Source organism: Schistocerca nitens, chromosome 3, assembly GCF_023898315.1.
Source record: "Schistocerca nitens isolate TAMUIC-IGC-003100 chromosome 3, iqSchNite1.1, whole genome shotgun sequence".
Taxonomy (NCBI): domain Eukaryota; kingdom Metazoa; phylum Arthropoda; class Insecta; order Orthoptera; family Acrididae; genus Schistocerca; species Schistocerca nitens.
Window position 1 is genome coordinate 861,263,539 of NC_064616.1, and position 21,111 is coordinate 861,284,649.

Below are 21,111 nucleotides of genomic sequence, written 5' to 3' on the forward strand. Positions count from 1 at the left end.
GGATTCGAACCTGCGACTGTAGCAGCAGTACGGTTCCGGACTGTAGCGCCTAGAACCGCTCGGCCACAGCGGCCGGCTATGAATAGTTACCATATGTCGTATTCTACAACCTAGAAATAAATTATAACTAATGTTTGTTCATTCGAGTGAAGCACTAATATAAAACGTTCATTAACAACATTAAGTATAGAGAAACGTTTATTTTCAAGGCGCAATCATGTAAATCCCTTCTTATTGTCTCTCTGTGATAGCTGAAACGAAATAGTCATATCCTGCGTGAAAAATGGACTGGTGACCATTGAAACCACTATGTATAACCTATACACCATGTCATATTTTAACATAAGCTATTTTTATAACTGTAATAACGTATGAAAATTCACAAATGTGTGTAAGCAACGAAACAATTTACAGATCTTTCTTACCCTTCCATTTCTTATGACTCAGATATAGCAGATAGTCCATATTTCTGTTTCTTTTTTTTTTTAAATTATGTCTGTTTTCCGGAACATGTCTCAGTAACGGTGTCCATTGTTTAACAGCCGAACAATAAACTATTCAGTGTGCCCCACACACTCTTGGCCTATGTTATGCAGACGATAGACGATCGTGAAATGAACATTGTAAGATGAGGAATCAATGGTCGTGAACAAATATTTCAGTAAGAATGAGGTCTTGACGTAGTAGTGTGTTGGGGGCAGGTGTTTGTAAACAGCCTATGATTCATAACAGACTGAGGACTGCTGGGTCTCGAATAACAATACAGAATCCTTTGTGACGAGTCCACGTTTCGGAGTTAACCATCGTTTACAGTTAGCGACTAGTAGTCGAAGACGGAGCTTTACTCAGTACATCAACTTACAGATATGCATCTAATATTTAGTGCAGCAGGATAAATTTTTAGGAAAGTCGAACGAATGTACAGAGAAAAGATTCGTGTCTGATATCGTCCTAATTGAGAGAAACTGGGTCGTTATCATCAAATAATAGCTCGACAGTAGAATGTGAGGAGATGTTGTAGGAGGGTGTGAGAGAAGATTTTTTCCTTATCACTAATTGCTCAGTCTAGGTTTCTCTGCCGTTGTATAATCTTGACCCTGAAATGTGGGCTGCAGGTGGCCCTGTTCACACTTCTCACCGTCACCTAATGCTGAGAATAAGAGTAGAGCTACGGATTTGTTGTCACGTCCGTAAGATGAAGGCGGGAGACGTAGCTACCAGCTAGCCTCACTATGAACTATCGCGAAGTTTATACTCTGATGAGTTGAAATATGATGACCACTGTCCGTCGAGAGATAGAATGCAGACTGACGGTGTTGCTGGCACTTGATTCGGCAAGTAAAGTACAGGGCGGCTATAAATGATTCATTCGTTTTCAAAGTTCTAAATTTTCCAAACTATCACATGTAAAAATGTAAATGGTGCATGAATAGAACTGTCAAATCATCAAGCTTTCATTTTGCTCTCTACAATTTTTTATGAGTGATTCTCTGGTCACACGATTCACGTCCAAGTGGTAGTAAAGTTCGTGCCATACCTTATGTACGTACATCCAGTCAATGGTCGTGACAGTAGAATCGATGCGTTCTTAGAGCTGTTCCAGTATTCTTGACAGAAGCTGTACGTAAACACGGTCCTTAATGTACCTCAAAAGGAAGAAGTCACAAGGCGTTAGGTCAGGAGACCTGGGGGGCAAGGAAGCAGAGCTACATCATTTTCTCCACTATGCCAAATCCAGTGATGCGTAAGATCATTGTTTAGGTAGCGACGCACTCGATGCTCCAATGCTTCTTTTAGGGAGATGAAACTCTCGTAATCAGTAAGCAGTTGTGCAAACAACCACAGCTGCAACATACTTAGGTAAGAGGTACCCAACACAGCCATACGAAACTTCCCTTCACTCTCTCTACAGTTGCATCTGACACACTTGGTCGACCAGTACCTTTCTGTTTACAGAGACAACCAGAGTAACTAAACTGGCGATACCAACGCACAGAGCTCCGTATACATAGCGGTTCTTTTCCATAATTCCTTCTCAATACATGCTGTAATGCTGTAACAGGTAAGCATTCGCATATTCCAACAAACAAAATTTTTTTCTTTCTTTGCCGCCATTTTGTCAAGGCACCGAACTTGTAACGCCAACTGTTAGGCACAATGCAAACACGGTGGGTTTTCGATTCTATTTGTGCATCAATCATATTTGTACATGTTATACTTTGGAAAATATAGGACTCTGAAAACGAATAAATCACGGTCCAGTCACATTAGTGTGTCCACAGACTATCTGCGACGTCAACATGTAATAATCACTTATTGGCGGCAGGCAGCAGCACTGATAGCGGAGGGTATATAAAGCGTATCGGAGGGACGCGGATAACAGCGCAGTCATTGTCCTAATGCGGAAACGGAGCGATTTATCTGATGTCGGAAAGAGCGCAAGCATTGGCTTTCGGGCCAAGGATGGAAGTATTTTCAAGTCTGTAAACTGTTAACGTAACACCATGGTTAAAGTATGTCACGCATGGCAAAATGGCGCTATCCAAAACCGGCACCAATGTAACTATGGTTCACCATGGGCCATAGATGACAGATATATGGATATGGTGTCTGTTCTTCTGGACATGTCCAAAAGAACAGACACCATATCCATATAAGAATATAGTTCTGGCAATACCGGCCCTGACCTTCGTCTTCTGTGCGGATGCAAACATCTTACTTGGTAAGAATGTCTTCCACGAGTAATGAGTGTGTTTGGTAGGGACACTACGAAAGTAGTGTGTGGACATATAAGGTGTGAATGTGGGTCTCGCGGGAGGCGTGCGCGAGATAGTCCCTACAGTCGCACTATGCTCTGTGCCCTCGGTGTCTCAGATGGATAGAGCGTCTGCCCTATAAGCAGGAGATCCCGGGTTCGAGTCCCGGTCGGGGCACAAATTTTCACCTGTCCCCGTTGATATATATCAAAGCCCGTCAGCAGCTGAAGGTATTAATATATAACTCTAATAGATGACAGAGGTGAACGATGGCTGCGGAGGTGTGTAAGGGCGAATAGACCCGCAACTGTTGAGCAACTGATCGTCCAGATGAACCAAAGGGCTAACAATAGTGTCACCTCAACGACCATTGGTGCATATGAGCCTTCGCAGCAGGCGCCTAGTTCATCCACCCATGCTGACTGCTGTTCATAGGCGACGAAGGCTGGAATTTACAGGTCAATACCGCAACTGGACGTCCACTGAGTGCCGACAGGTGGCCTTTTCAGATGAATCACGTTTTATGCTCCATCGATCAGATGGCCATTGGCGTGTACGACGTGAAGCGTCTGAAAGCAAAGACTCTGCAACATTCGTCGGAAGCGTCCAGGCCGAAGGAGGGAGTATTATGGTCCGGGTAATGTTTTGCTGGTATTCTCTGGGTGATCTCGTCATTCTTGAAGACACAATGGATCGACACTAGTATACATCTGTCCCTGTGGCCACTCCGCACCCACATTCAGTTCGTTTTTCCTGGGCACGATGACATTTACCAGCAACGTGTCACACAGCCCACAGTGTACGTGCGTAGTTCGAAGAGCACCTGGATGAGTTAGGGTACTTCCCTGGCCAACAGACTCCACGGATTTAAACCCAATCGAGAATCTGTGGGACCACCTCTATCGGACTGTTCGCGCCATGGATGCTCAACTGAGAAACCTGACGCAGCTAGTCATGGCACGGGAGTTGGCATGCCTCCACATTCCTGTCCGTACCTTCCAGAACCTCACTGACTCTTTTCCTTCACGTCTCGTAGAGGTCCGCTCCGTAAAAGATAGTTATTCGGGCTTTAGACAGGTGGTCACGTTAATATGACTGGACAGTGTAGTAGCTGTATATACACTCATGCTCATAAATTAAGGATAATGCTGATACATGGCGAAACAACACTCTGGTGGGCGCTTTGCAGGTTTAAATCACCTCGGGGTATGACCATGCGGTGCATTTAACCTGTGGTCGTCGCACGGTGGCGCTGGCAGCAGTCCACATACGCAGAGTTGTGTTGGTGCACATCGGAGTACGATGCAACGAGTAAGTGTGCATACGTTTTCAGACGTGCTAATGGTGACTGTTTGTTGGAAATGGCTCAAAGAACATATGTTTATGACGTTATGAGGGGTAGAACGCTAGGGCGACTGGAGGCTGGTCAAACACAGCAGGTCGTAGCACGCGCCCTCTGCGTGCCACAAAGTGTGCTCTCAAGATTATGGCAACGATTCCAGCAGACAGGAAACGTGTCCAGGCTCTACAGTACGGGTCGTCCACAGTGTGCAACACCACAAGAAGACCGCAGACGGCCACAGAGTACTGCAGGTAGCCTTGCTCGGGACCTTGCCGCAGCCACTGGAACAGTTGTCTACGGATAACTGAACAGACATGGTTTATTCGCCCGGAGACCTGCAAGGTGCATTCCACTGACCCCTGGTCACAGGAGAGCCCGTAAAACCTGGTGTAAAGAACACAGTACATGGTCGTTGGAACAGTGGTCCCAGGTTATGTTCACAGACGTGTCCAGGTATAGTCTGAACAGTGATTCTCGCCGGGTTTTCATCTGGCGTGAACCAGGAACCAGATACCAACACCTTAATGTCCTTGAAAGGGAACTGTATGGAGGTCGTGGTTTGATGATGTGGAGTGGGATTATGATTGGCGCACGTACACCCCTGCATGTCTTTGACAGAGGAACTGCAACAGGTCAGGTGTATCGGGACGTCGTTTTGCACCAGTATGTCCGCCTTTTCAGGGGTGCAGTGCACGGCCCCACCGAGCTGCCACTGTGGTGGAGTACCTTGAAACAGAAGCTATCAGGCGAATGGAGTGACCTACCTGTTCTCCAGACCTAAACCCCATCGAGTACTTCTGAGATGCTCTCGGTCGACGTATCGCTGCACGTCTTCAAACCCCTACGACACTTCATGTATATCTGAGAAGATTGAATCACACCCGCAGTAGCATAAAAATGCAAAAATCACTGAAGGACCTCTCCTAGACTGGCTTACGTATAATATTCGCAGTTCTCTCTCTCTCTTTCCAACAGTAAGGACCAAATGTTTTCCCTAGACAGTCAACGTTCCGACTGCAACTTCTTCTCCCTCATTCTTTCTTCGTTCTGTAACAGTAGTCGGGCTTGGTGGTCTAGTGGCAAAGCGCGTGCCTGGAAACCAAGAGATCGCAAGATAGGACACCGGTCGGACTACAGAAATGTTCACTTCTCAACGGTGTGATCAGTCGTCACGTACAACACGTGATTCAGATTTCACGTTAAATCGTAGGTCCCCTTTCTCAAGTTGAGTAACTAGGATAGATTACGAATAGACGAATAGCTGAAAAAAATGGCTCTGAGCACTATGGGACTTAACATCTATGGTCATCAGTCCCCTAGAACATAGAACTACTTAAACCTAACTAACCTAAGGACATCACACAACACCCAGCCATCACGAGGCAGAGAAAATCCCTGACCCCGCCGGGAATCGAACCCGGGAACCCGGGCGTGGGAAGCGAGAACGCTACCGCACGACCACGAGCTGCGGACGAATAGCTGAAGCAGCGTTCAATTGAATGTCTTACACCCAGCTACTTAGCAACTCAAAATTATGAAATATGTAAAAAAAAGAAAACTACTTCTTCCGTTCGCAAGAAACAGCAGAGTCTTACAATAAATCAGTATGGCGACACGATAATAGCATGAGGATTCTAGAATCTGCCCAAAATATCAACAACGGTTTTTGAATGGAGCCACATGTTTTTCTATAATGTACAGGGATAACCAGAACTCCAGTGACTAAATTTTGGAGGTTGTGCAGGGATGTTTTCCGAGTATTTTAGTATAAGGGACCCGTGGTGTCTGGTGCCTCGTTAAAGAGTATTTGCATTTCGTTACATTTCCTATCACTTCTATGGGCCCGGGTTCCCGGGTTCGATTCCCGGCGGGGTCAGGGATTTTCTCTGCCTCGTGACGGCTGGGTGTTGTGTGCTGTCCTTAGGTTAGTTAGGTATAAGTAGTTCTAAGTTCTAGGGGACTTATGACCACAGCGGTTGAGTCCCATAGTGCTCAGAGCCATTTGAACCATTTTGAACTTCTATGGGTATTGCTTTGTAATTATCTGCACAACATTACAAATGTATACGCTGTGTGTCTTTTTTAGGAACAAACTAGTTCCATTCATTCACGATACTTGCTGTTGACAACAATAAGGCCTACTTTACTCTCGGTCCTCAACCTTGTATTCGTTACTGCTCGGTTCAGTCTCGGGTTTGTTTTCCGGGCAGGGTTAGTTGGACGTTAACAGTGATATACAGTAGTGTGGATAGGTTTACTGGTGAATAATCGAGCGATATGCATCTCGTCTATTGGTTCAATGACAGCGCTGAAAAAGCGGCATGATGAAGCTACGCTTAACAGTTCCGCACCGCAACCACATCACAGCAGTTTTGCATCTGCATATGGACGCTGACAAATAACTGGGAATCGGATCCATTTATGTTACTACGTTTTGGTGATTGCGTACTACAGCTTTTTCACTGTTTTGAATTTCACAGGAACAAAGCCGATTAAGTCATAATTACGAGGGACGTTCAATAAGCAATGAAACACATTTTTCTGGAAGCAGGTTGGTTTGAAAATGGTTCAAATGGCTCTGAGCACTATGGGACTTAACTGCTGTGGTCATCAGTCCCCTAGAACTTAGAACTACTTAAACCTAACTAACCTAAGGACATCACACACATCCATGCCCGAGGCTGGATTCGAACCTGCGACCGTAGCGGTCGCGCGGTTCCAAGCCGTAGTGCCTAGAACCGCTCGGCCACTCCGGCTGGCAGGTTGGTTTGATTCAGGATCCCAATGCACCATATTATTTCCCACTTTTTTGGCTATAAAAGCCAATTTTTCAGCATAATCTCCGTTCAATGCGACTGGCTTACGCCAAATTTCCGGGAGGGTCTGTAGGCCCGCATAGGACCACTCTATTGGTCGACGTCGGAGCCAACGTCTTGTTGCGTTAATAACCTCCCCACCATCCACGTACTGCTTCCCGCGGAGTGAATCCTCCGTCGGGCCAAACAGATGGTTCCTTATGAAACTTCCTGGCAGATTAAAACTGTGTGCCCGACCGAGACTCGAACTCGGGACCTTTGCCTTCGCGGGCAAGTGCTCTACCACCGAGCTACCCAAGCACGACTCACGCCCAGTCCTCACAGCTTTACTTCTGCCAGTATCTCGTCTCCTACCTTCCAAACTTTACAGAAGCTCTCCTGCGAACCTTGCAGAACTAGCACTCCTGAATGAAAGGATACAGCGGAGACATGGCTTAGCCACAGCGTGGGGGGTGTTTCCAGAATGAGATTTTCACTCTGCAGCAGAGTGTGCGCTGATATGAAACTTCCTGGCAGATTAAAACTGTGTGCCCGACCGAGACTCGAACTCGGGACCTTTGCCTTTCGCGGGCAAGTGCTCTATCATCTGAGCTACCGAAGCACGACTCACTCATTCTGGAAACATCCCCCAGGCTGTGGCTAAGCCATGTCTCCGCTGTATCCTTTCTTTCAGGAGTGCTAGTTCTGCAAGGTTCGCAGGAGAGCTTCTGTAAAGTTTGGAAGGTAGGAGACGAGATACTGGCAGAAGTAAAGCTGTGAGTACCGGGCGTGAGTCGTGCTTCGGTAGCTCAGATGGTAGAGCACTTGCCCGCGAAAGGCAAAGGTCCCGAGTTCGAGTCTCGGTCGGGCACACAGTTTTAATCTGCCATGATGTTTCATATCAGCGCACACTCCGCTGCAGAGTGAAAATCTCATTCTAGATGGTTCCTTGGTTGCTCTTTATGGTCTTTTGTTAGGCAGCTGGGAACCCTGTCGGCACGCCTCAACTGGTGGACGAGTGTGTCAGCACTACTAACAGAAACGTCCAGTCGTACAACGAGGTGTTTGTGATCCGTCGACCATCTCGAATTAGTGTATCCGCACGTTGGAACATTTGCAGGAGTCACAGCTGTGTGCAGCCTGCCAGCACTCGGCAAATCGGACAGGTTTGCGCGACCACGCTGCGATGATGCCTGGTGCCTCGCCCAACGGCTCTCCGTGCTTTTGTTCACTGCCAAGTCTCCGTAGACATTCCACAAGCGCCTGTTCTTATCTGCGACGCACTGGTTTTCCACCAATAGAAGCTCAGTGGCAGCTCTCTGCTTGGAACGTACCTCCTTTACAGACGCCATTTTGAAGGCTACGTATAGCACCAGCACCTATTGGAACTTCATGAAACTATAGGGTTTGTAGCGGGACTATTCCACGATGTCCCACAACATATTCTGCACTTTTTCAGCCCAAAACTGGCCGCGAAAAAATATGTTGCATTACTTATTCATCCCCTCTTGAACGTTATTGCTCTGTAACGAGTCACTTAGAGGCCACAGGTACCTTATACTAAAATACACAGAAGAATCCCTGAACAGCCTCCGAAATTTTGACGGTTGAGTTCTGGTTCACCCTGTATATGCCACTAGAAATTTTTATTTGATGACTTCCGCCCGAATCCCAGTCTTCGAAGTATGATTGAGCCTTCCTGCCATGGAACCAACCATGCGAAATCTACTCAATTTTAGCTGCATCACAACATACAAAATAGTTGCTAGTGATGTGTTAGGGCAATATTTAGCATCACGACACGTTTCAGTAATTTATTCTCATTTTCAAGTGTTTTGGGAGTTCACATTAGTGTTGGATGTGTTGTTTGGTTGTATGATGTTCTGCTTCTCGTGCTCTGCAGTCGTCTTTTTATGGTCCTACTTCAAGCAGAAAGTCGACAAATAACAATATTGTAATTTGTAAATGCTAATGTTAGAAACTAATGTATTTAGTGTATGTACCAACAGATATAATTCCTTCTCCACAGTGCTTAAAAATGGGAATAAATTCAAGAAACATGTCGTGCTACACATTAAAAAAATTATTATTGAAATCATTATAGCATAATTTCTCTAACAGATGATATTAATTGTCAGAATAACCCTAAATAAACCCAAATTTAAGGATTGGACCGTATTACTCTCACATTTTTCTCATGTATTTTAGTCAAGAAAACATTATTTTAAAATACATCTTCCCTTAATTTTAAAAGCTAAAAAATAAATCAGGAAAACTAAAGTTTAATATTCCATCGATATAGACGTATTAGACACTCAACAGGCAAAGGCAAGGGAGATAGATTTGGGTTTTAACGCCATGTCGTTAGAAACGGAAGGTAATATCGGGATGGACAAGGATAGGGCAGGTAAATGTCCAGGAATTTGTAAACGAAAAATTTCGTCATTCGCTTTAAGTGCTCTAGAGATACCACGTAAAACCTAAATATGGATGGCCGGATTAGGGTTTTAACCACGCTTCTCCCGTGTACGGTTGCACCGCTGTACCATCTCGTTACGTGTTGAAGAGCGTGGTAGGGAAACGCAGCAGACACCTTCTAGTAAATCAGTTTGCCATATTCGTGCTCCCAGACTAATACTTATTCTGAGTGTAGTAAAAAAGTATACTGAACAGTTTTCTTTCCATACTGTTCCACAACCCTGATAAAACGTCCAAATAAAGACATTTTCCGCTCCTGGCTGTATATTTCTTAGTTTATATGTGCTTTAGTCGGTATGTGGTGATAGATAATTTTGATCAGTTTTATGATGCTGAATAGTTCACCATATACCTTCCATAGAATTCATTAATATCCTGTACAATGTCACACATGAGAATGAGCTAATGGTCGAAGCTGGGCGCGCGCACGTAGAAGAAAGTACTGCACAGCCCAGAGAGGAAAATGTCACCATACAAAAAAAGAAAAACGTGGGGAGTCAGTGGCTGCGATGAGAATGAACTTGGGATCCATTCGGAGGCCAGAGTCGCAACGTGGAAAGCAGGGCCGGCTGGCGTCCTTTCCGGAAACCGGTTCTGCAGGAAAGCGACGCGTCTCCGCTGATGGAAGTACTTTCTCCGGTTATCTCGCGCCACGTGGGCGGCTTCGGCCGCGTGCAGTTCACTGCCAATCTGGCGTTCTCTTGCGTCCTTGCGCCACCAATCACGGTCCGCCTGCTTAGCTGCGTAGTAATGTGCTTGCCTCCCACGCAGCGAGCTCGGGTTCGATTCCCAGCCGGGTTGGAGATTTTCTACGCCCGTGGTCTGGGTGTTGTGTTGTCCTCGTTATCATTTCATCCTCATCACCGGCGTGCAAGTCGCCCAAATGTGGCGTCGACTGAAATAAGACTTGCACTTGGCGGTCGAACTTCCCCGGATGGGGCCTCCCGGCCAATAATGCCATACGCTCATTTCACTCACGATCAGCCAACACCGTGCCACTAAGCGTTATACATCGATCCCACTTTATCCCTCAGAAAATACCTGCATGTCTGCACGTTTCGTCAGCGCCTCAATATTTAAAAAAGCCGAACTGTAACAATTTAATTGTTATTCTTGATCTCAAAAATAACAACAACCCTGAAGCCAGTTTCAGCAGGTAAGAATCATCTTGACATCGCTACAAAAGACGAAAGATCCCAATCATAGCCCGTCACTATTAAGCGAAACTGGCTAGCTACAGTTTTCTTTCTTGTTGATGTTTACAAATAATTTGGATCAAACAGAAAAGAAAGAAATATCCCTACAATCAGTATTAAGCGAAACTGGCTTGCTACAGTTTTCTTTCTTGTTGATGTTTACAAATAATTTGGATCAAACAGAAAAGAAAGAAATATCCCTACAATCAGTATTAACGTAGTAACGTGTCGCAAGAAATGCACACAGACATGCTACGGTAAGTCAAATGGAGTGATGTGCCTCCCTCCACGCTACACCTAAGAATCCAGACCGTTGCATTTTTACTTGCTGTTATCTATGATCGCTTTATCGCTTGTTGGTGGCCAAACATATCCCCCAGCCCCCCTTTTAAGTGTAGCTTAAGGCGGGCACAGCAGTCCTACTGACACAGCAAGTCTATACACAGAGCTTACGACGCGTAGCTACGGCAATAAGGATTGTGTTCTTCATGTCTACATATTTGCTGCCCTCTGCAGCTAGAGGGCTCCGAATTGTGGTGTGTAACGTGGCAGTGGTTAACGTAACTATGTCGCCGCGTGGGAAGCAGCGTGCTGTAATCGAGTTTCGAATTCGAGGAGTTCGTCAGCATATGGGACACGCTTTCTTTCAGCATGACAGTGCCCCAGATCACACGCTAGCGCTGCGACATCTGGAATAATCCGACGCTTTGGGTTTACTCTCATCGATCATCCTCCATACAGTCCCGACTTGGTTCAAATGGCTCTGAGCACTATGGGACTCAACTGCTGTGGTCATCAGTCCCCTAGAACTTAGAACTACTTAAACCTAACTAACCTAAGGACATCACACACATCCATGCCCGAGGCAGGATTCGAATCTGCGACCGTAGCAGTCGCGCGGTTCCGGACTGCGCGCCTAGAACCGCTAGACCACCGCGGCCGGCAGTCCCGACTTGCCCCATCCGATTTTCATCTGTTTCAACGGTGATGAAGCAGTGCAAGCAGAGGCGAGGATGTGGCTCTGTCAATAAAGTCAAACATTCCACAGTGACAGTGTCAATGAACTCTTCTCTTGTTGGAAGAAATGTGCTCGTTGCCAAGGTGACTAGCTTGAGAAATAAATACGCAGAATGTTAATAATATTTCTTTTATTTAAAAAGCGTTAAGACATTTCCCATAAATAATTCGGAGGCCTTACGCTTCACGACGCTCTCGTATATACTCATTATTTGTGCCTGATACTGTCAGTCTGTGTTCAGGTTTTTTCTGACGGATTTAGAGATCTAAAGATGATTTTTATTAAGTGGGTCATCAGTATTATAGCAAGTTTTGCTGAGAAGAGTAATAATTAGCATTATTAGATAACATACTGTCCGCCCCCGGTAGCTGAATGGTAACCCGGCACGGCAGCCCAGTGTGTTCGGTCAGAGGGTTAGCTACGCTCTGTAATAAAAAAACAGAGTAAAAGGAACAACAACGAACTTCAACGGATGTCATGTGACGTCCGCTACGACCAAATACAACGAGCCATGAAGAACAAAATGAAAAAAAAAGAAAGAAAAAGAAATGCTCCAGGCTGGGTTGGGGAATTTTTTCCGCCCAGGGGGTGGGTGTTGTGCTGTCCTCATCATCATCCTATCATCCTCATCGACTGCAGGTCGCCGAAGTGGCATCAAATTGAAAGACCGGCACCCGGCGAACGGTCTCCCCGACGGAGGGCCCTAGCCATACGATTAAATAAAAAAGATAAATTCTGATTGCGTTTTTCATTTCTTGGCTTTGTCGAGATTCGCACAGAGACTAGCTAACTCAGCTCAGTTGCGGAACGATCTGAAGACAGAATGGCCCGCCACGTTTCTGAACCAATCCGTCCGAGATCATGGAACGAGGTGGCACAAGAGTTAAAAAAATTGGTTTCCAAAGTGGGAGGACCAGGAGACGGTTCCACTTCAAATGCAGCCCAGGTTTCGTTTCCTTGGCTATAAATAATTACGCTTCTGGTGGTGGAAGAACTTTTCGCAAAGTGTATTTGAGCTGCAAGAGGAGGAGTGGTGTTGGCGTAAAGTTCCTGATGACCAGACTTTGTGTTAACGCAGTGTCCCAGATTAAATTTCAGACCTGTCCGTAGTGTGTCATGAGGTGATGGCATGTGATACTGTTGATGGCGATACGTCAGTTTCTACGGTCGCAGGTTCGAATCCTGCCTCGGGCATGGATGTTTGTGATGTCCTTAGGTTAGTTAGGTTTAACTAGTTCTAAGTTCTAGGGGACTAATGACCTCAGCAGTTGAGTCCCATAGTGCTCAGAGCCATTTGAACCATTTGATACGTCAGTTTAATGGAGTAGTTAAGTCCGGCGGTGAGCTTATTGCTATTAGGATGTATAAGCTATGTACTGGCACCAGCTTTCACCCTCTCCCATCTTCATGCAACACAAATATGACAGTACATTAAGTATACATTGACTACCGCCCCTACACTCAGCAGATACACTTAATACATAACTCTCAACCAGTGCGTGCAAAGAGGCCAGGCCAGGAAGAATACCATTTCCCATAAGGCGGCTAAACTTACACCTCGGTGTCTTCCATCCAACAACTGTTCACGCTTCTCTTTTACCAGGACGGTGTATCTAGGCGATGGCGGCCGATTTTCATACCCGTCACTTTCTAGTTCAAGCCAGCGCCTAGTCTGTAATGACCTAAGCGTCGATGGAACATTAGAATCTTACCATCTAACCTTGCATCAAGAATAACTAGAGGCTATTTGACGAACATTGGTAAAAGTAAACAATGACGTTCTCGCTGGAAATCAGCAATCCTACAGCTTTCATGTTTCATTTTTGATCTAAAATCTTTCACTTAATCAAGCAGCCTCGCATACTCTCCCCTTTCCCTTTCCGATAGGCACTTGCCGAATTTCTAAACACGTCATCACTATGTTGCTTAAACTCAGATTTCCCTTGCCTTCCAACTAATGGTAACATGCATGAAATGTATTCGTAGTTGCGAATACCAGTAACCATCAGCTGCGTAAGGGAATGACAACAGTGAAAATTTGTGCCAGGCCGGGATTTGGCTATCCGTCCACAACTCACGGCCACTTCCATATGTCGTCGTTACTGCGTCACAACCTATACTCCTACACACATTATGTAATTCCCGTACAGAGGTGGGGGGAGGGGATATTTTACCTAAAAGTCGCTGCCTGGTATCGGCGGATTAAATACTATACTTCAGAGCCTGTGTTGCTAAGAAGAAACAATGCAATGTTGCTTAGGACATGTTTGCATATCCGAAGAAACATTGCATCATTTTTCTTAACACACGCACTGTAATATCGTATTGTAAAAATATTTTCGTACCTCCAGTGAAATGGTGTTTGAATGCAAAATTTAATCGGAGCCAACTGGTAATGAATTTGTTACCGTATCCACCAAAACAGCATTTCACAGTCTGTTAACTCGATTCTTTCAGCGGTAATTTACGGGATTGCATTTGAAAATTAGGGTAATCTCAATTTGCGCAAATTTTTTTCTGAGTAGATTGGATGTGAAAGGGGTAGAGTACAAATAAAAACAAGGTGCAATGAGTTTTACTACAACTCCACTAGCATCACGAATTTGAAAGTGGGAAACATTTCGCACATGTTAGATGGTGGCGCTGTCATACTTTAGGACACTGATTTGGCCACAGACTGCCGATTCACTTCATACTTGCGGTTTTATTAGAACACAGGACTGGAGGGATAAGGGCGAGTACGGAATTCCTACGCCAATTGATGTCAATTTTCGAAGCATAAACGCTTTTTTGGCTCCGTGGTTGAGTGGGTAAGTGCGAGACTACAGATCATTTTTTAAGAGTCATGGCTTTTTTCTGTCACTTCTCGCTTCTTTCATATCGAGCAATGACTTGCATACGTAAGTCCAACTTGTACCGAAGTTCAGAGCTCCCGCTAAACTGCAGGACCCTCTGTAACTATTTGAGTACGTTAGTTCAAAAGCCAGAGTAAAGATAGGGCAACCCACTCCCACTAGGAATAGCCTGGATGATTCTATTGAAAAGGACACTGTCGATTTCCTTCCCCATCCTTTCGTAATCCGATGTTATGCTCGGCTCTGATAACGGTGCGGCCGACGGGACGTGAAACTATTATCTTTGTTCCTTCTCCCAATAGGACTACGGGCAGTACAACTCTGTGCTGATCAAATCAACCTTTGGGTTCATCAGAGCTTTACCTTAAATCGCTTCTCCTCTCTCGAGGAGCTGCTAGCTGTTCTCATGAGGCTGAGTGAGTCCTGTTCCGCTCTTGCCTGCAGCTGAAACACTCCGTTGGCAACGAAGATCGAACTGACAGATAATAGGGTCGCCACGGACCAGATTAAATTTTTTCAGTAAGGGAGCAGTCTTAGTCGAACAGTCCCTGAAGCCTCTTACTGGGAAAGTGCGTTTAGTAGTGACTGGTGACTATGCCTGTGAATAATATTTTTCGCCGCGCGGGATTAGCCGAGAGGTCCATGGCGCTGCAGTCATGGACTGTGCGGCCGGCCCCGGCGGAGGTTCGAGTCCTCCCTCGGGCATGGGTGTGTGTGTTTGTCCTTAGGATAGTTTAGGTTAAGTAGTGTGTAAGCTTAGGGACTGATGACCTTAGCGGTTAAGTCCCATAAGATTTAAAACAATAATAATAATATTTTTCGTGCAACCGAGCCATAACTGATGTCCTTCTCTAAAGCTTACTGAGATAATCATAACATTTCTCTAATACTAACTCCAAAAAACGAAAGGTCTGAGTGCAGTCTCCCCTCGATAGCAATGTCATTAGAGACGGAGGACTTCCTAAACTGCATATGATGTGGAAAATTAGCATCCAAGGTCTATTCAATGGAACCACAGCGGCTCACTTGTTGAGGGAAAATCATCGGAACATGTAAATTCGGATGACCAGAAATAGACTAAATCCGCACCTCCGATATACGAGTCTAGCCTTTTAGCTACTGTGTTAACTTGGTCGATAACTAAGTAACTATGGGCGGACCCCGACTGTAAGTGTCCTCACTACGGCGAGTAAGCGGTCACCAAAGAACCTCTGGTTTTGACTCATATGGGCATTTTAAGCATTTTAATCGGAGCGTCTATCACCTACGCAATGGCCTTTCTTGTCTGGCGGAAGTAATACGCGTTGCTGACGGCATGGCAAAATAAACATAATCATTGCGTCAAACTCTAATGTTATCAACAATTGTACTCCATCATTTCGTAAGAAGACAGCGACTCCGTTGTGAGAGCTAAACCATTGTTACACCTGCCCAACTCCTACTGGTATATCCATTTTAACCGTCCTTGTTGACAGAACAGAGAATGCAGGTTCCGCTCACCTCTCCTATGGGCTACAGCGAGACGAGGAGAAATTTTGCTTCTTGAACGCAATAGCCTCAATACCCTCACAGACAGCGCAAAGAGAGTATACTAATCAGTTAATGCATACCCAGTGCAGAAGGATGTGACGTACCAGAATAAACAGAACAAACGTAAGAAAATCTAGTAAATCATCAACTTGTCTTCGTTTCTGAAGCTATGCTGTCTTCGGAACCGAAGTCGAGCCTGAAAGAGAGCCTGGATACCCAGAACAAAAAAAATGTTCAAATGTGTGTGAAATATTATGGGACTTAACTGCTAAGGTCATCAGTCCCCAAGCTTACACACTACTTAACCTAAATTATCCTAAGGACAAACACACACACCCATGCCCGAGGGAGGACTCGAACCCCCGCCGGGACCAGCCGCACAGTCCACGACTGCAGCGCCTTAGACGCTCGGCGATACCCAGAACCTAACATGCATTATACGTAATCAAAAGCGAAATATTCCGGTACACCATCGACTTGTTTTCAGATCCACGAGATTTCTGAAGCTAGCGCGAAAATGAAGCTGGCTGAGAATACTCAAGATCATACAAAAACTGTCGTAGTATTTGTCACCTGCTCCACGTATTTTTTATAATGAAAGCAAACTTCTTTTTTTAAAATTTTTGTTCTTCTTTCCATTCACCCTCTCTCACTTCTTAGTACTATTAGTTCTCTTTCATTATTATTGGAGTTTTCTTTTGCAATATTAGATGGAGGACAGTTTTAATGGGTAACTTTGTAACAGTTAAAGAAATACCTTATTTTTGATAAAAGAAATAAACGCAGGTACTTCAAGAAACAACAATAAAGTATATTTTTGTACAATTTGTTTCAAAAATATAATGTACAAAAATGACCACAGCAGTTTTCTAACAAGGGAACCTCCCCATCGCACCCCCCTCAGATTTAGTTATAAGCCTTGAAAAACTGAACACAGATCAATCGAGAAAACAGGAAGAACTTGTGTGGAATTATTAAAAAAAATCTAAATATACAAACTGAGTAGTCCATGCTCAACATAAGCAACATCAAGGATAATATGAGCTCAGGAGCGCCGTGGTCTCATGGTTAGCGTGAGCAGCTGCGGAACGAGAGATCCTTCGTTCAAGTCTTCCCTTGAGTGAAAAGTTTAATTTTTTATTTTCATCACTTTTTTGGTAGTTGTTATCACATCCACAAGAAAACCTAAATCGGGCGAGGTAGAGGAATCTTTTTACCCATTCGCCAAGTGTACTAGTTAGGTGGGTGGACAATATATTCCTGTCATGTGACGCACATGCCGTCACCAGTGTCGTATAGAATATATCAGACGTGTTTTCCTGTGGAGGAATCGGTTGACCTATGACCTTGCGATCAAATGTTTTCGGTTCCCATTGGAGAGGCACGTCCTGTCGTCTACTAATCGCACTGTTTTGCAGTGCGGTCGCAAAACACAGACACTAAACTTATTACAGTGAACAGAGACGTCAATGGACGAAAGTACAGATCATAACTTTGCGAAAATAAAGAAAGTAAACTTTTCACTCGAGGGAAGACTTGAACCAAAGACCTCTCGTTTCGCAGCTGCTCACGCTATCCACGGGACCGCGGCGCTCCTGAGCTACATTATCCTTGATGTAGCCTATCTTGCGCATGGACTACTTAGTTTGTATATTTTGCTTATTTTTTTCATAGCTCCACTCAACTTCTTCCTGTTTTCTCGATTGATCTGTGTTCAGTTTTTCAAGGCCTATCCACTGTGCCAACTTATAACTAAATCTGAGGAGGGTGCGATGGGGAGGTTCCCTTGTAAGTAATGTACCAACAATAACGATAAACAAATAAAAGTTCTCAGGAAACAGCGGGCGTAAAACACCGTCCAGTGTAAAGTTTACTCGTGCCCCGGAATTTGGTTCTCACTTTCGTGGACAGAAAATTTCGGCCCAGTAGAAGCCGGATATTTGTCATCCACTCTCTCCGCCTTGCTGACTAAAGTGCGACAGGGAAAGCAAGTGGCCATAAGCCAGTTTGGCCGGGAGAGAAATCCGAGGCGGCTTCGCCAAATAGAGACACAGCTGCGGCCATCCCTGGCCTGCCCTGCCCAGCCTCCGGACCCGCGTGCGTGTCTGTGTCTGTGTCTGTGGCTGTCTGCGCCGGAACGAGCAGCCTCCATTGTGAAATCAATGGCGTGACGCAGCGCGGGCGTTGCGACATCCAGCTGATGATGAGACGTTTCGGATTTCCCCTAGGGCAACGCCACAAAGGTGTCGGGATAGTGACAGCATCTCTTACCAAACCATACGAACAGTTTCTTCTCTTTGTCTTTCAAGATGGAGAACGACTGTTCTCCCTGATGGCTATGAAATTTATTGTCGTGAACATGAAAAGAATTAAATCTACCATTCTATACGGGCAGAAAGAAAGATGAATGAAAACTCCGTCTGGATCACTACACTTTTTTAATTACCAATTTAATATCTTAAAGTCAGGTTTGTAAGGGGTCCGTAGGCCCTTACTATAACTTTGCACTCGGCACAGGTCGATAGGGCGGAAAAATCGATTGCGACGTGTTGAGAGAGCGAGTGTCGAGATGCGCCAGAGTGGTTGGCGGGAATGGTGTGTGTGTGGAGGCCATTATTGGAATACAGGGTTTTTAACCGAGAAGGGTGTCACCATCGCCGTGGTTAGATCCCTAAATAATAAATGAATACCGGGAAAGTGATGAAGTATCTTTGCAAAAGTGATCAGTGACGTTACTAGTGCCGATATTTAGATTCGCGTCTACCGCGCCGGCCTAACCTTGGATTGCAGTGTTGGATGCAGTGATGGATTAGCGTGTGACGATAATGGCAAATGAAGAAAGCCTGTGCTGAGATTAGCCGTAATTAGATATGTATGACGAACGCAGTGGCTGTCTCCTTCTTGTATTCTGAGAAGAATATAAGTTCATAATCAGTAAAACTGTGTTGGTGTTCCTTATTACCATACGTTCAGTATTATAGTATTGAACAGAATGAACTGGAAAGTAACAACTTCCGTAGCAGTCAATTCCGATTACCAGCCCCATTAGGTTCATGGTCATGTTAATAATAAATATTGGGCTGCTATTCTATCAGATCAGGTCAGGATAAAAACGGAGGTGTTACAGGTAGCAATGAACAGTTTGTCCAAAATTGTAGTTTAATGCTACACCCTCATTCTTTTATACAAACCTTGCGGCACTAGTTTTAAATCTGAAGATGATTTATTTATCAGGCCAAAAACCGTACTCGAGAAATAAATATACTGAACCAGATGAAGTCCTCTTTCAGTATACCAGCAGTGGTACGGTTTTCTCAGGACATTATGTCCTTTACTATGACAGAATGAGCGATAGCCAACTCTAACCATCACAAGCGTAACTGAGCCAGCAGCTCACTTGCTGTACCGCCCATATTCCTTCTAACACAAAACATTTCAGCAGCCTCTCATTCTAAGTAGTAACAAAATTTTTATCGCGGTTCGCCGATGACATTGTAATTCTGTCAGAGACAGCAAAGGACCTGGAAGAGCAGTTGAACGGAATGGACAGTGTCCTGAAAGGAGGATATGAGATGAACATCAACAAAAGCAAAACGAGGATAATGGAATGTAGTCAAATTAAATCGGGTGATGCTGCCGGAATTAGATTAGGAAATGAGACGCTTAAAGTAGTAAAGGAGTTTTGCTATTTGAGGAGCAAAATAACTGACGACGGTCGAAGTAGAGAGGATATAAAATGTAGACTGGCAATGGCAAGGAAAGCGTTTCTGAAGAAGAGAAATTTGTTAACATCGAGTATAGATTTAAGTGTCAGGACGTCGTTTCTGAAAGTATTTGTATGGAGTGTAGCCATATATGGAAGTGAAACGTGGACGATATATACTTTAGACAAGAAGAGAATAGAAGCTTTCGAAATGTGGTGATACAGAAGAATGCTGAAGATTAGATGGGTAGATCACATAACTAATGAGGAGGTATTGAACAGAATTGGGGAGAAGAGAATTTTGTGGCACAACTTGACTAGAAGAAGGGATCGGTTGGTAGGACATATTCTGAGGTATCAAGGGATCACCAATTTAGTACTAGAGGGCAGCGTGGAGGGTAAAAATCGTAGAGGTAGACCAAGAGATGAATACACTAAACAGATTCAGAAGGATGTAGGTTGCAGTAGATACTGGGAGATGAAGAAGCTTGCACAGGATAGAGTAACATGGAGAGCTGCATCAAACCAGTCTCTGGATTGAAGACCACAAACAAAACATTAGTGAAATGCTATTTTATAGAGTAGTATCGCTTGCCCTAACATAACAAAGCAATGTGGCACAGGCGACTCGCATTCGGCTGGACTGGGATTCAGTTCTCCGTTAGGTCATCCAAGGTTTCCCGTGGTCTCCCTGCATAGCTTAAAAAATTCTGGGACGGTTCTACTGAAAAATACATGGCCGATTTCTTTCTCCGCTCCCATTTTTTCCTCCGTGTCTAACGACCTCGTAGTCGACGGAACATAAAACCTTAATCTCCCTTTCTCTGTCTGCACCAATATGGAAAGCTTTTGAAATTTCGGAGTATCTCTGGCCGAAATCTCACACGTCGGGATGTTTCGAGACACGAATTACAAAACAGCCATAGCCATCGAGAAAAGTGAGTTGAAAAGTGATAAACACTGGGTAGTTGCCTGATATACTTTGTCTTGAGTCCTGACTCAGTCATGATGGAGCTTATCTGCGGTTTTTTCCAACAACTTCCAGGAAACACCGGGACTGTTCCTGGCAGAAAGCCACAAGTCATTTCTGAACAAGCTTCCCTTCACCGAAGTGCTCGCTATCCTGACATTTGAACGAGAAGCTTGCTCTTCACCTTTCTTGGTCCAAGAAGACCTTCGCTGATGCAGTCGGCGGTGCTAGCGGTATCCGATGGTGTATCCCTTCCACAAAGGGAAGTATTATCGTCTATATCACTGTGACATCGCACTATGATGTGTGCGGATGGAATACAAACAGCAGTCACAGAACAGTTCTACTGGCCTTTTTTTGAAGCTACAAATGAAGCAATATCAAAATATGCAGGTACGTTTCCGCAAACGCTACAACTGAAACGAAGATACATTATGTGATCAAAAGCATCCGGACACCTGGCTGAAA

At 44.8% G+C, this 21,111-nt stretch overlaps 1 protein-coding gene and 1 non-coding gene across 2 annotated transcripts in view; one reads left to right on the plus strand and one right to left on the minus strand.

The window, feature by feature from the left end:
• The window catches only part of LOC126249791 (nose resistant to fluoxetine protein 6-like), a 341,698-nt gene that overhangs the window by 172,721 nt on the left and 147,866 nt on the right, over positions 1–21,111 (minus strand). The window lies entirely within an intron of this gene.
• Trnai-uau (transfer RNA isoleucine (anticodon UAU)) lies at positions 2,859–2,933 on the plus strand. The gene has a single exon. It is a non-coding gene; the product is annotated as a tRNA-Ile (tRNA).